The sequence below is a fragment of the Lepidochelys kempii genome, chromosome 7, assembly GCF_965140285.1.
Source record: "Lepidochelys kempii isolate rLepKem1 chromosome 7, rLepKem1.hap1, whole genome shotgun sequence".
In the NCBI taxonomy this organism is placed as follows: Eukaryota; Metazoa; Chordata; order Testudines; family Cheloniidae; genus Lepidochelys; species Lepidochelys kempii.
In genome coordinates, this window is record NC_136386.1 from 104,340,623 (window position 1) to 104,354,124 (window position 13,502).

The window sequence follows — 13,502 nt, forward strand, 5'->3', positions numbered from 1 at the left end:
ATTAGGCTAACAGTCACACACCCGTCTTCTTTAAGAACTATAGCTACTTTAATCTGCTATCGAAGATTACATGTTCTCTAACCCCATACAAACTGCTTGGCAGGGGCAGCTACTGATGCCGAAAGGTGCACATTCGAAAATACTATCCCAAGCTTTCCCAGAAACTCTTTAACAGCACTAATCGGCATCCTTCTTGCAGGATTGAAGGGGCACAGAAAAAGTTACCTTCAATGTTACCATCGGGAGAACCTCCAGAATATACCTCACAAGTATGTCTCAGTCAATATGGGGAAGTTTTTCCAACGCTAGTCCTGGGTGTGGATAAACTGATGACTTCAGTCTCCAGCGCTGAAAATCTGTCACCTTTCACAAGCAGCAGATTGACTTGAAAGCTGAAATTGAGGAGGTGAGGGAAGGAGATTCTAGGAGCGCTTTGGCAGTATTGCTAGACTGGCATATACTATACCAGCAAAGCTCCCGAGTGTGGATGCAGCTTACACTGGCAAAAGTGAGTTTTTGCTGGTACGGCTCATTCCAGGTCCTCCAAGCGAAATAAATTCTACCAGCAAGAGCAGTTTTGCAAGTCTACACTAGGAATTTCTGCCAGCACAGCTCTCTCTCTACCGACCTCTGAGCGACACTGCTATATCAACAAGAGTTTGTAGTGTAGACCTGACCCTAATCTTTTAACTGACTCGTCTTTGTCATTTTACATTGGTCCCATGGCCGGTGTAACCACTAGGTGAACTAGGCGGCCGCCTAGGGCGCCAAGATTTGGGGACGCCAAAAAGCAGTGCCCCAAATTTTTTTTTTTACACTATTGCTGGAAAACGAATGAATAAAGAAAAGAGAAACGTCCTTGAACTTGCATTTTAACTTGTTGTTCTCTCGTACATTACAGCTATGGCCTACGCCAGCTCTGTGTTGCGGGCACAAGCGTACTGCTTCACTACAGTACAAAGTGATAAGGACGTCATTTTTCTCGCCATGCGCAGCCGTCACCCGTTCTGACAAGCTGTTTATCATGCTAAGTTTACTAGTTTTCGGAGGCTGTCGACTGAGGCTAACTATTTTTGTTGAGTTGTTTCATATCTAAAACTCTGGCAATTGCTGCTGCATCATTTCGCTAATACTTTGTGTCAATTGTGTGTGTATGTTAAGTATTTGAGTGTATATGTTTATCATATGTGAATATGCGTTTGTAGGTTGTTCAAATTTGTCATATTGATGTTGTCAGTTCTTGTTGTATGACAGAGTATCCGCCATTCTAATTGTATAAATGTTATTAACAATAATTGGATATTCTAAAGGTAGAATAAAATGTAGTCAATTTTGATATGAAAGAATGAAAGATGGAAGTATACGTGACTAAAAAGGGTGTATTTCCAATTACAATCAACATTGCTTAATTTTAAGGACAAGTCATCTTGATCTCTTAATCAATGTTTACATCAAACAGTTGATGAAATTCAAATAGTGACTCACAGTTAGTAAGTGACATGCATTCTCTATCCTTTACTTTTAATAGTGAACAAGAAAAAAAAACTGATAGGAATAAAATTTCATCCATGTTGCAACAAAGACTTGTTGGGCTATCTACCTTGTCAATAGAACATGACATTGCTCGCAGCATGGACTTGGAGGAACTGGTTTCTAAATTTGCTAAACTGAAAGCGCGGAAAAATAAATTCTAAATTATAACGTGTTTCTCTGTGATGGTGTATTGTGTATAATGTATGTGATTTATTTTAAGCTCCATGCTATGTTGTGCAAAGTGAAAACAATAACAATGTCAACACTGTCAGATTATTCATTTATTTTCATTAAATATGTAGACTAAATAATGAAATTAATAAATTTTCAAACCAAAGGTGTGTTAATTCTAATGAACAATGCCACATTATGCAGTATTCATTTTTTAAAGTTTATAATAAGCGATGCTCCGGGGGCAGAGGTGGTGGTGGGGGGCGCAAGGTGGAAGTTTCGCCTAGGGCGCAAAATATCCTTGCACTGGCCCTGGTTGGTCCCTAACCCTACCCAGAGATGCACACTGATTCGCAGATCTCTGCAATTTATGATGTTTAAATGAGAAATCCCTAGCTTTCTCTCTCTTTCATGTTTCAGGTTTGTATTTAACCATCTGGATACCCTGGAACCTACTGCACGGTGAATTACACTTGAGTGCATATGAGCCACAAAGCCTGGCAACTAGGATGAAATGACTGTAAATTGCCCCCTGGATGTGAGCTACTCCTGTTCTCCTTTCCCAAAGCAAACCTTGTAAAATCAGTTATTGACCTGTTTCCATGGGTGAAACACAGGCCAATGTGCACTCATTTACCAGAGGGAAGGTGGGGCATCGAGCCACAGCGTGAAGTAGTCTGAGTGCACTGCACTGAATGTGTTCTTTGGCAAACATCCCAGTGAAGTGGACATGATGTTATTAGAAGAGACAATCACAAGAATTTCACTGTCATTTCTGTAAGGACCAGGGAGAAGAAACAAAGTGTTCCCCAGACTGAAACGCAACTGCCAGAGCTACCTGGTCATCAAGCGATGGGACTGATGCACAAGCAAAGGAGACTTGTCTTATTAACATGAAAATGATACATTGTTCTTCATACTTGCACTGGGCGAGTCCAAAAGGATTGCAAGGTGAAGGCTAGACATTCCGTCTCACCCGCACTGAGAACAAGGTAACACTCCCCCACCCAGACAATCCATCAGCAGCAAGGGGAACAAAGTGCCAGCTGGAAGGAACAAACAGAATGATGCCAGCCTGCTCTCTTTCTGCTGCAGTGTTAGCCCAACCCTCCTGGCATGGATTCAGTTCAAGCACTGAGATTTCAAACCTTTCTGCCCTCTAAGCTTGACTGTGCTCATGTAGCACAGCTCGGAGTAGGGGAGGGTGCAGAGCCATATCTCCCCATTGGGAGCTCAGGAGAGATTGTTTCTTCAAATGCAGACTGCTCCTGCCTCCTCCCAACCCCATCAGCACACCCAGTCCTTGCAGAGCAGGGGCACAGGCCTTTTCAGCACAGTCCCTGCATTCCCTTCCCACACCCCCCGCACAGAACCAGGTAACAATCAGGGACAAGACAGGCCCTTTTCTCTAGCCTGTATGGTCAGCATCAGTTTTGTTTTACCAGTAGTGACTATTATGCTCCTTGGTGCTTCCAGGAGAGAGTCAACTGGAATATTATCAGAGGCAGTAGCAGAGAGAGCAAGCTGGCATTTAATATGAATGTGTGGAAACGCAAGTGTGTGTACTAGCATTTCCCGTCTGTGGGCTGAAGGGGTAGGAGCACTGTATCTTTTACACAAAGTCTCTTTCCCAAGAGTTAGGAGTTTGTTGAACAGGTTTTAACACATAAAGCTTTACAGAGTCTGACAAAAAAATCCCTTCCCCTGTCAATTGGCCATGTGTCTCAGGGTTTTAGGATGTCACAATTCTACCAATTCTCCAGTCTTCCAAGCAGCCCTCTAGCAAAAACACAGAAGGAGAGGCCTAATATTTCTTAGATAAAACAAGACGCAAGGAAGAAAAAAAAGAGGACCTTCCAGGCCTTTTAAATGTTCATTAAGCAGCAAGAAGGGCCCATATGCATTCCCCTCAGCCCTTTCCTTTGCAGTGATAGAGGTAAATCAAAACATCTCTGTTCTTGGTTCTTCATCCCATACAGAACTTCATTTCACACTCTCACTACACTGTATGAGCAGTAGGTATGATGCACTACAGCCTCCATTTTATTGCTCTCAGAGGCAGGAGATGGGCTCTTTCAAAAACATCTTCCATCTTTCATTGACATTCCTGACGTCTGCCTGGCAAAGACTATGAGCAAGGTACAAAAGAACTGAATAAAGCATTAAGCACGTGCCTTACAGTTAACAAGTGCAGTGCCTAAATGGATCACTCGTTTTAAAAAAATCTATTCTCAGTGCCACTATTTGCAACTGGAGCTAAATTGATACTTCAGAAATCCAGCAGATTATTTTACCACTCGAGCCTTTCACTCAAACCACTTTAAAATTGCAACACCGTGTAGTCAGAATGTATTATGGCAAACAATCAGTTCTCAAGAAATATATGAAAATCAACTAATACTAGTGTTGGATTAGTTCCATACACACACACAGACCAGCCAGTTAAAGTAAATAAATGAACCCTAAACCTTATAAATGTATCATCATTTGTTTAGATGCAAAATTCCACCCCAGCAACAGAAATAGGTCTGAATGCACCAGATCAATACCTCATAACTTAGATCCTAGATCACACATAGTACAAGACGACACTGGTTTTATGCAGTAGTTTTGCTCCTAATTATTCAAGAGGAGCCCTGAAATGCCTGTCTTCCATCTGCACACGTATGTGTCTGACATCAGATCAGTACTACATCACATGGAGAGGGAAGTAAGGTGACCACTTGTTTGTATTTGTCCTATAAGACAAAATGGTCATGACATGATAAATAAAAATATGCAAGACATTCATCCTGAAATTTGAAACGGCCCCAGCATTGCTGAGGTTAATTAACCTGATTTTGAGCAAGCCTGGGCCAAGTTCTGGTTTTGGTTAGAAACTGTGACAATCACTGGGCAGGCTATGGTGTCTAATAATTTGAGCATGTGTCCGAGAGTCAGAAAATCTGTGTTCTGGTCCTAACTCATCCCTAACATATTGGGTGACCTTAGACTGGCCACTTAATGCTCTGTGTCTTAGTTTCTCTCTGTAAAATGGGGTTAATATATACCTACTTTTGTAAAGCACATCAAGATCTTTGAGTGAAAGGCACTACATGGAACTGATTAACAGTGTTGTTAGATATGTACTTTGCACAATGCTATATATTAGCCCAAAACTAAAGTACATACACGTAAGCTAAACTGGACCCTCTATGAATTGCCATGTATTTATTGGCTAAAAGTGCCACTGTTGCAACTATAGTGTTCTAACCTGAACCTGTTTTGTGTTAACTTATTTGGTGACAGAACTGTATGGAAGAGCAGCTTGAGATAGTCTGGAGAGCATTGGCCTGGCTTCTAAACTGATTAGACAGCCATTGAGATCTCATGCTTTAGAAACTCTTTTCTTTCAATAAAAATAAAGCAATTTCTCCAAAAAAAAAAATGCTGTTGAGTTTCTGTAATAACCACCAAACAAGCTTTGCTTCGCTATCTTCTCCAATAGGAGTGAAGAAAAAAACCCAACCAAACAAAACCAAAACCCACTGCTTCTGAAACATTTCAAAGATCTAGTACGTTGGTTCATTATAGTACCTGGGGCATCATAAGAATCTCTGAAGCATGCAGCTAGAAAGGAGTCACTAGCAAATTAGAGGTCAGGTTTCCTTTCTTTAATTTGCTCTGTCTTTTTACTCATTGTTGTTTAATAAAATAACCCCTAAGATATTTGAAACGAAAATCTATTTCCTCACCATGTTTCTTCATACTGTGTGTGCATGCATGCACAGACACTGGTTTTCTGTTGCAGTAGAGATTGGCATTGATTTTGTTTTGGAAAAATCTCAGTTGAAGTCTTCATTGTGAGAAAAGAGAACACCCAAAAATGATACGGGCTCTGCAAGCAGACAAGAAAAAAAAAAAAAGAGATCAGATTTTGGGTCAGCCAGGATCAACAGTCTTCAAAGACCCTGCAAGCCCTTTTCATTGACACATGTTAACAGAGTGAAAGTTGTTTTAAAACCCTTATACTGTATTTGATTTCCAAAAATAGGCCTTGATTCAGCATGGTACTTCAGTACGTGCCTCATTGACTTCAATCGGACTAAATGCATGCTTAAGGTTTGGGATGTGTTTAAGTACCTTGCTGAATCAGAGTCATAGACAAGAGGCTAGATTCTGCACTCACTTGTATTGATGCCATATGTTCAGAGAAAAAAAAGTGAGCGACTCCAGCAGTATAAAGGTACAACTGAGAGCTGAATCCAGCCCAGTGTTTTAAAAGCACAGCCCATTCTCAAACAGCCGCCGTGTACCTTTCAAGAACGCCGTGTAAAGGTTTTGTTGCTGTAATATCAGAAGCGAACTTCACTCGTTTCAGGCAGGATTATTGTCCTGCCTTACCAGCTTTACGTACCATTCAATCTGCCATCACCATGTCTAATGCACATACCAGCTTGACAAACACATGAGATAGCAACTGCTGAATCTGGCAAGGCAGAACAACACAGAGCCTCTCGAGTAAAAATATCCCGCACCGTGGCCTATGTTTGTCTGCAGTGGCTCCAGAAAGGAGAGAAGGTTCTAGGAAAGAGCAGTTCTATCTTTAGAATGTTTTACTTTACACAAATGCCGAGGGGGTGGGGGCGGCGGGGGAAAATGAGCTATTGCAGAAAGAGATTTGTTTTGAAGAGTTGGTTTTTATTCCAGTGGCAATCCCACTGCGTCTCATTGCAGGGGTGTTGGCTTACTGGATGGCATGTCAAGAGAGCTCTCTCTTATTTTACACCTTAGATATTATTTACACTTGGGTTGTTTTTACTTTCACTCATGCCAAAGTAGCTGTAGCAGTGGGTGGAAGAGGGGTCCCATTCAGATTTTCATTCGAAGAGGAGTCCCCCTCCGTGACATGGTTGATTTCCCTTTAATGTTGTAGATTTCTGTTTGGAGGAAAAGACTGTATGTGTGCCTAGCAAGAAGGGCCTGCCTAAAATGCTGGCCCTTTGCAACATGTTTGGGAGGCTATCACTATGTATCTGGGCCAAATGGTTCAGAAGTGGCCTGCATTCTATACAGGGCACCCACAATCACTGACTGCTTCTGACAAGCCTTAGGATGTAGTTGGATGGTATGTGACAGGAGGGGTTACAGTTATAGAGGGCACCCACAACCCTCCTTCCAGTGTGGCGCTCACAGCTGACCAATGCTACACTTCAAATTGGTAGTGCAAGCAAGAAGGGGAATGGCTAGGGTTGCCGGGGATGTGCTCTCCGAGCCATCAGGCTAGCAGAGTTCCTACAGAGCCCTCCTCCTGCTCTTCTGGTACCCTTGTCGGATATCAGTGGTGCAAACAGCCTGTGCCTTCCTCCGGGGTGAAAACCCTACTGTGCGCATAGGTCCCTGCTAGCTCAGAGAGGATGTATCCTGCTCTAGCTGCTGAGGAATTTGGCCTACACAAAATGAGCTGGTGGTCTCAGTGGTCACATGCACACATCAGGAGGGTATCCTTGTAGGTAGAGAGAGGTACAAACTGAACAGGTTCAGTCACCTCCATGGCACCATTCTCCCCTTCTCTGAACTCCATGGAGCCTCTCCACAGGGTCTAGGATCTACCTAAGGTCCCATGTACATCTTCTCCACTCAATATAATAAAGCCCCAGGCTATAATATCTTTTGCTCGCAAGCTTCTCTAGGGCCACTGTGGCCTAGAACAGTCATGCTGCTAAGGAGCAGCAGAGGCCGGATTTCCCTCCCTATCCCCTAGGTTTTACTGTGGGAGGGAATGAGCTGGGCCTCAGGTCATAAGACCTTGCTCAAGGTTAAAACTGGGAAGATGATGGTTTAGCCTGGAAGTGATTTCTCTGTAACTTTAGTCAATAAAGGCAGCTAAGCAGGTAGTCTCTCCTCCCCATTAGAACATGTAAGTGGATACTTAGTGCCTTCAGTCGCTACCAAGGCTGTCCAACTCTCAAAGGAGGGCATTAGATGTGAGAGACAAAATGCCATTATAGACCCAATCAACCGCTCTGAATGGCCTTTCAACATTTTAAGTATAAACACTGAGTTTTCCATTTCTGAGGAGTGCTCTTGGGTGACCACATTTAAAACTAACTTTAATATAATTGTGGCCAACTCATTGATGGCCCAGAATGATTAAGCAGAAAGACTTTCAAAAGTGCCTATGTGATTTTGGAGCACAAGTCCCGTGGAAAATTCAGTTCCTATATCAACTTAGATGCTTTAGAAAAGCCCATCGTAGGTATTTAATAAAAGGGTTTTAATTGATCAGATACTATTTCAATACTGACTATTGGCCACACACTGCTTTTCATCTGGAGAATCCTACATCCCTTTGGGACTTTTGAAAATTCCACCCTAAATCTACTGGATCTATAAGAAGACAAAAGCACAAATGATGCTTTACATCTTTAAAGCACCGTACAAATAACTGTTCATAATCCTCACACCACCCCAGTAAAGTATATCAGTATTATTACCTTCCAAACAGAGACACGTAGAAGTTAAGTGACAAGCTCATGATCACACACCAAATCTTTTGCAGAGAGGAGTTAAAATGCAAGCCTCTGGCTGAAATTTCTGTGTTTATATAAAAGCAAGCAAAATACACCTTGCCATATAACCTGACTCTAGTCTGTTTCCAGAGTTAACAGATTTGTATTGTCTGGCTGGCGGGGGGGGGGGGGGGGCAGCGTCTGGGAGAACTTCTCTCCTGCAAAAAGAAATGTGCCCAACAGGACAGAACCACCATACAACAGACAGCAAGGCATCTCTTAAACTTGCTATGTTCCATTTATAATGAGTTTCAGACAATATGACATTAAGCATCAGGCATAGAAAAGGAAGATCATACCATCTGCCGTCATGGTAACAAAGGTAGAATATGCTTTCAGTGCTGCTGCATAGAAACCTTTGTGTGTTTCCGTCCTGTTTTATCAGGGAATCATTCCGTGTACATTTCATGACCTCTGTCTCAGAACTTGCTTTTGTACTCAACTACCACCATATCAATAACGAAAACAATCAGAGGGGTTTGAGAGGCAGTGAGGCAACCACAGAGGCAGCTTGATGCTGTCCAGTCCCAGTGGATTATTATGCTTATGAGCAGAAGGTAATAAGCGATTAGCAGGACAGTGAAAACAGTGACATAATCCTGTATCAGTGAGAGTGCTGCTGCAGAGCCACTAAATTGCTTCTGCCTTGTGACCTGAGTAAGGCCTAAGAGAGGAATAACTAAGTGCTTCTTTAGCATAAAGAGAATTATGAAGAGTCATCCCCTTCCTTCTCCATATGCAGCCCATCTTTTAATGTGGCAGGCCTCAAGGATCACCATTGTGAAAATGGCTCAGTAGATCACACCCTTCTGCCCACATACAAAAGGGGCCAAAGGTCCAAAGTCACCAGATTTTTTTTTTTTTTTTTTTAGGTTAAACATCATGGAATCAGTGATGAAAATTTAGCCTGATTCAGAATGAACCAACTCAGCTGTACCTGAACACTGCAAGGGGCTACAGTAAATATACTAATTCTATTGTGTGCCAAGGCCAATGCAGATGTGCAGAACACACTGGTCAAGGAGCAGAGGGCGCTAATCACAGCAGGCTGTAAATTCTATCAGGTGAGAAAGAAGCAGGTATTCCAAAGGAAAGGAACTGAAAGAGGAGAAGGCTTCTTGAAACCACAAAGCAACTACAAGGTGCAATACAAGATGCTGACTTTGCTCTACAAAGCTCCCAATGGGTTGGGGGTTCCTGGATCTTTAACAGATCCATCTCTCTCCTTCCCCTCGATTGCAGGGCAGAGAATTCTGGATGGAGGGCCCTTGAGTCTGGAACAGGTGACCCTCACTGGTCAGACAGCCTGAATTTGACAACCTATCCAGTACACTGCAAGACCCATAACTTATCTCAGGCTTTTGTCTAATGGAGTGGGAGGGAAGGATGACTGCAGTGCAGCAGAGCCTATGGGTGGGAACTGAGGGCTGAGTTGGCCTGTGTGTAATTTTGTGGGGAGGAGGGAATTTTTGTGTGACTGTTTACTGAACATGATTGTACATGGTGTGTCTGAGGGCATGTACACTATGTAGCCTAAAAACATTCAGTTTCAGTGAGCTCAAAGAAGCTGTGATATGCAGCCACATTTTCAGAGAAAAGAAAGATCTCAGAGTTATTGTGGATAGTTCTCTGAAAACATCCGCTAAGTGTGCAGCAGAGGTCAAAAAAGCTAACAGGATGTTTGGAAGCACTAGGAAAGGGATAGATAAGACAACAACATAATATAATTATATAGATCCATAGTACACCCACACCTTGAATATTGCATGCAGTTCTGGTCACCCCATCTCAAAAAAGACATATTAAAAATGGAAAAGGTACAGAGAAGGGCAACAAAAATGATTAAGGGAATGGAACAGCTTCCATATGAGGAAAGATTTAAAAGACTGGGACTTTTCAGCTTGGAAGAGAGGACTAAGGGAGAATATGACAGTGGTCTATAAAATTATGAATGGTGTGGAGAAAGCGAATAAGGAGGTGTTATTTACCCTTCACATAACACAAGAATCAGGGCTCACCCAATGAAATTAATAGGCAGCAAGTTTAAAATAAACAAAAGGAAGCACTTCTTCACACAACACAGTGTCAACCTGTGGAACTTGTTGCCAGAGGATGTTGTGAAAGCCAAAAATATAACTGGGTTCAAAAAAGAATTAGATAAGTTAATGGAGGATAGATCCATCAATGGCTACTAGCCAAGATGGTCAAGGGTGCAACCACATGCTCCGGGTATCCCTGAGCCTCTGACTGCCAGATGCTGGAACTAGACAAAAGGGGATGGATCACTTGATGATTGCCGTGTTCTGTTCATTCCCTTTGAAGCATATGGCATTGGCCACTGTAGGAAGACCGGATACTGGGCTGGATACACCATTGGTCTTATCAGTATGGCCGTTCTTATGTTCTTTCAGAAGCATTCCCTAACTGTGTGCACTCACACTGAGGCATCTTGTGTTTGATTTTTAGAGATGCTGAAAACTGGATGCTGAGAGTCTTTTCAGCATCTCTGAAAATCAGGGACTCGGTGCTTCACATCGGGCGTACGCAATTAGGGAACATTTGGCCTTAGGGTCTTCCATGCAGCCATCTTCCTGCTAGATATTTGACTGTCGCCTTGAATTAGGAAGCAATTAGATAAACTGATACTAAAGAAATGACATGGACAAGAAGAGGAAGAATATAGATCCTCATCATGGATTTCTTCACTGCTCTAGCAGGTTAAAGCTCTGACAGACGAAGTCAGCATTTATCATCTGAATGCAGTGTGCATGGAAAGGTGCTGAGCTGATAGACCTGGAGATTGGAGTCCTTTGCTACAGCAAGTATAGCAGGCAGGTGTGCCCAGAAGGAGGCGCTCCAGTGGTGAGTGAATGCCTTGTGACACCCTCGTACTCTTAGAGACTCTTCCAATTTAACAACAAATAATGAACTGGACTCATTCAGGCCTATCCATTTATTTTTATTTCCTCTTAAGTCAGCTTTAATAAAGCTTTAAGGAGGATTAGATTAAGCTTGCAAAACACATTCATTTCCAGACTGCTTTGTTTGTTTAAATACATTCTGATGGGAACACAGATCATTTTGTTCGCAGTGTCAACAGGCTAATAAAAATTATGCTGGTAGCGGAGTTGCTGTTGATGTTCTAACTGCATCCCACAGTAGTGACAATGCAGGCCAGTAGGTTGTGGTTTTTAGAAACATCCTGCAAAACAGCAGTGAGGCTGATGTTAGGATAAAACAATAATTAGCATACACAAAAGGAGCTGCAGTTTCATTTTCTATTCATTTTTATTTGTCTTTCGTGTTGTCTAAATGACTATGATTAGCATACATAAACCATTGGGAAAAATCAATTCAACAAAACTAATTTAACATACAGGATGAAATCATTAGGCACAAATATCTAAAAGTCACTATTATGATTACTAATTACAGTGGTTCTCAATCTCTTCCATACTGTGACCTTATGTTACAATGGAAAAGAATTTGGGGACTCCCAACCCTGAGTCCATAAAACTTGCTCATTACTCCCAAGGTGAGTGCCTATAATTTATAATTTGTAGTAGAGCCGAGCCTAGAAGCCCCAACCAAGAGGTAGGCATCCCTGTGCTAGACAGTGTACAAACAGAATGAAAGAGTCCTTGCTCTGAAGAACTTATGGTCTTAGTAGTCAAGACATTTTAAGGGGTTCCATGAGTGATGCATGTTTACAAGACTGGAAGGGAAAGCTGAACATGAGGCAGAAAAAGAAGATCTTGGATGGACAGTGTGGCATCCTGGGTGGCTCAAAAGCACTATTCATACACAGAGAGATAAACAGGGGACTGTACAGAATGGGCTCCCATGATTGCAAACCCCTAGTGTGGGGATGCCACATAAGACGACAAGACAAAGAGCGAAGGAGAAAACAGGCCCAGAGAGGGGAAGTAACTTGCCCAAGCCATCACAGGAGGGCAGTGGCTGAGCAGTCTCCTCGGTGAATTCGGTGCCCTATCCATTAGACCACATTGCCGCCCCAAACTATCTAAAAGCTTATCAACAAAAAAAGGCATTACAAAATTAATGGCACTAAGTGACCATAAGTCTTTATCCAAGCACAAAATACATTAAAAATAAATTAAGATGAAAATCAACACCAGTTTGAACATCTGTGCAGTGTAAGGTGCTAATCACCAAAGCCATATGCTGACACTTTCACTCATGCATTATTCCATGAGTGGTCCTTATTCCTGGGGGAATTCTGCACCACTGAGCATGCACAGAATTTGTGTCCCCCATAGATTTCTTTGCTTCCCCGCAGAAAAATGACTTTCAGATGTGGAAGCAAAGGGAAGACACAAGAGCAGGTATGCGACTCTCCCCAGGACTATGTTTCAGGGGCCCAGGGCAGCCAGCAGAGAGGTAAATCACTGTGGGGCAGGAGGCGGGGCTAAGGAAGACCTGGCTGGTGGCTCCTACCCTGCACTGGGCTCAGCTGCTAGCCCTGGCTGGGCTGGGGAGGACAGGACTTCCTCTTCCCCTGTGCAGCATCTGGGGCCGGGTCAGACCCGCCCCCAGATTTCTCCCCTGGCTGAAGGAAACTCTGCAAACTCCCCCACTCCCTGAGTCCATCGCCTCTCAGCTGCAGGAGGAGAGATCCCTTTTCAGGGAGCTGCTCCCCCATCCACCCAACCCCTGTACATCCAGACCCCCTCATACCCAGACCTTCCTGACAAGCCTCACCCCCCCTGCACTAATAACCCCCCCATGAACCCCACTCCCCCTGCACGTGCACCCGGATCCCCACCCCACCAAGCTCCAATCAGCTGCACCTGGGTCCCCCATTGAGCCCCCTGCACCCATACCCCCTTGCCAAGCTCTATCCCCACCACACCCAGATTCCCCGTGCTGAGCCCCAACCACCTTCACCTGGACCCTCCTGCAGAGTCCCATTACTATTGCACCCAGAACTTCCCCCCCCACCCCGACAAGCCCCTGTGCATCCAGACCCCCCACACATCTGGATGCCCCGTTAAACCACTCACACCCACTTTGCCCCACGCAGAACTGTCTCAACCCACACCTGGATTCCCCCAGACTAAGTCCCTCCACACTTGCTGAGCCTGCCTGCTCACACCTGGTGCACCTGGCACAGAGGGGCAGACCCAGTCCTTGCACTGTGTCAGAGTTGAGTGCAGCCTCACTGCTGAGTCCATGTCCCGGGGGGGAGCTGCATAGTTATCTCCCACCTCTGTGTAGCCAGTGGCC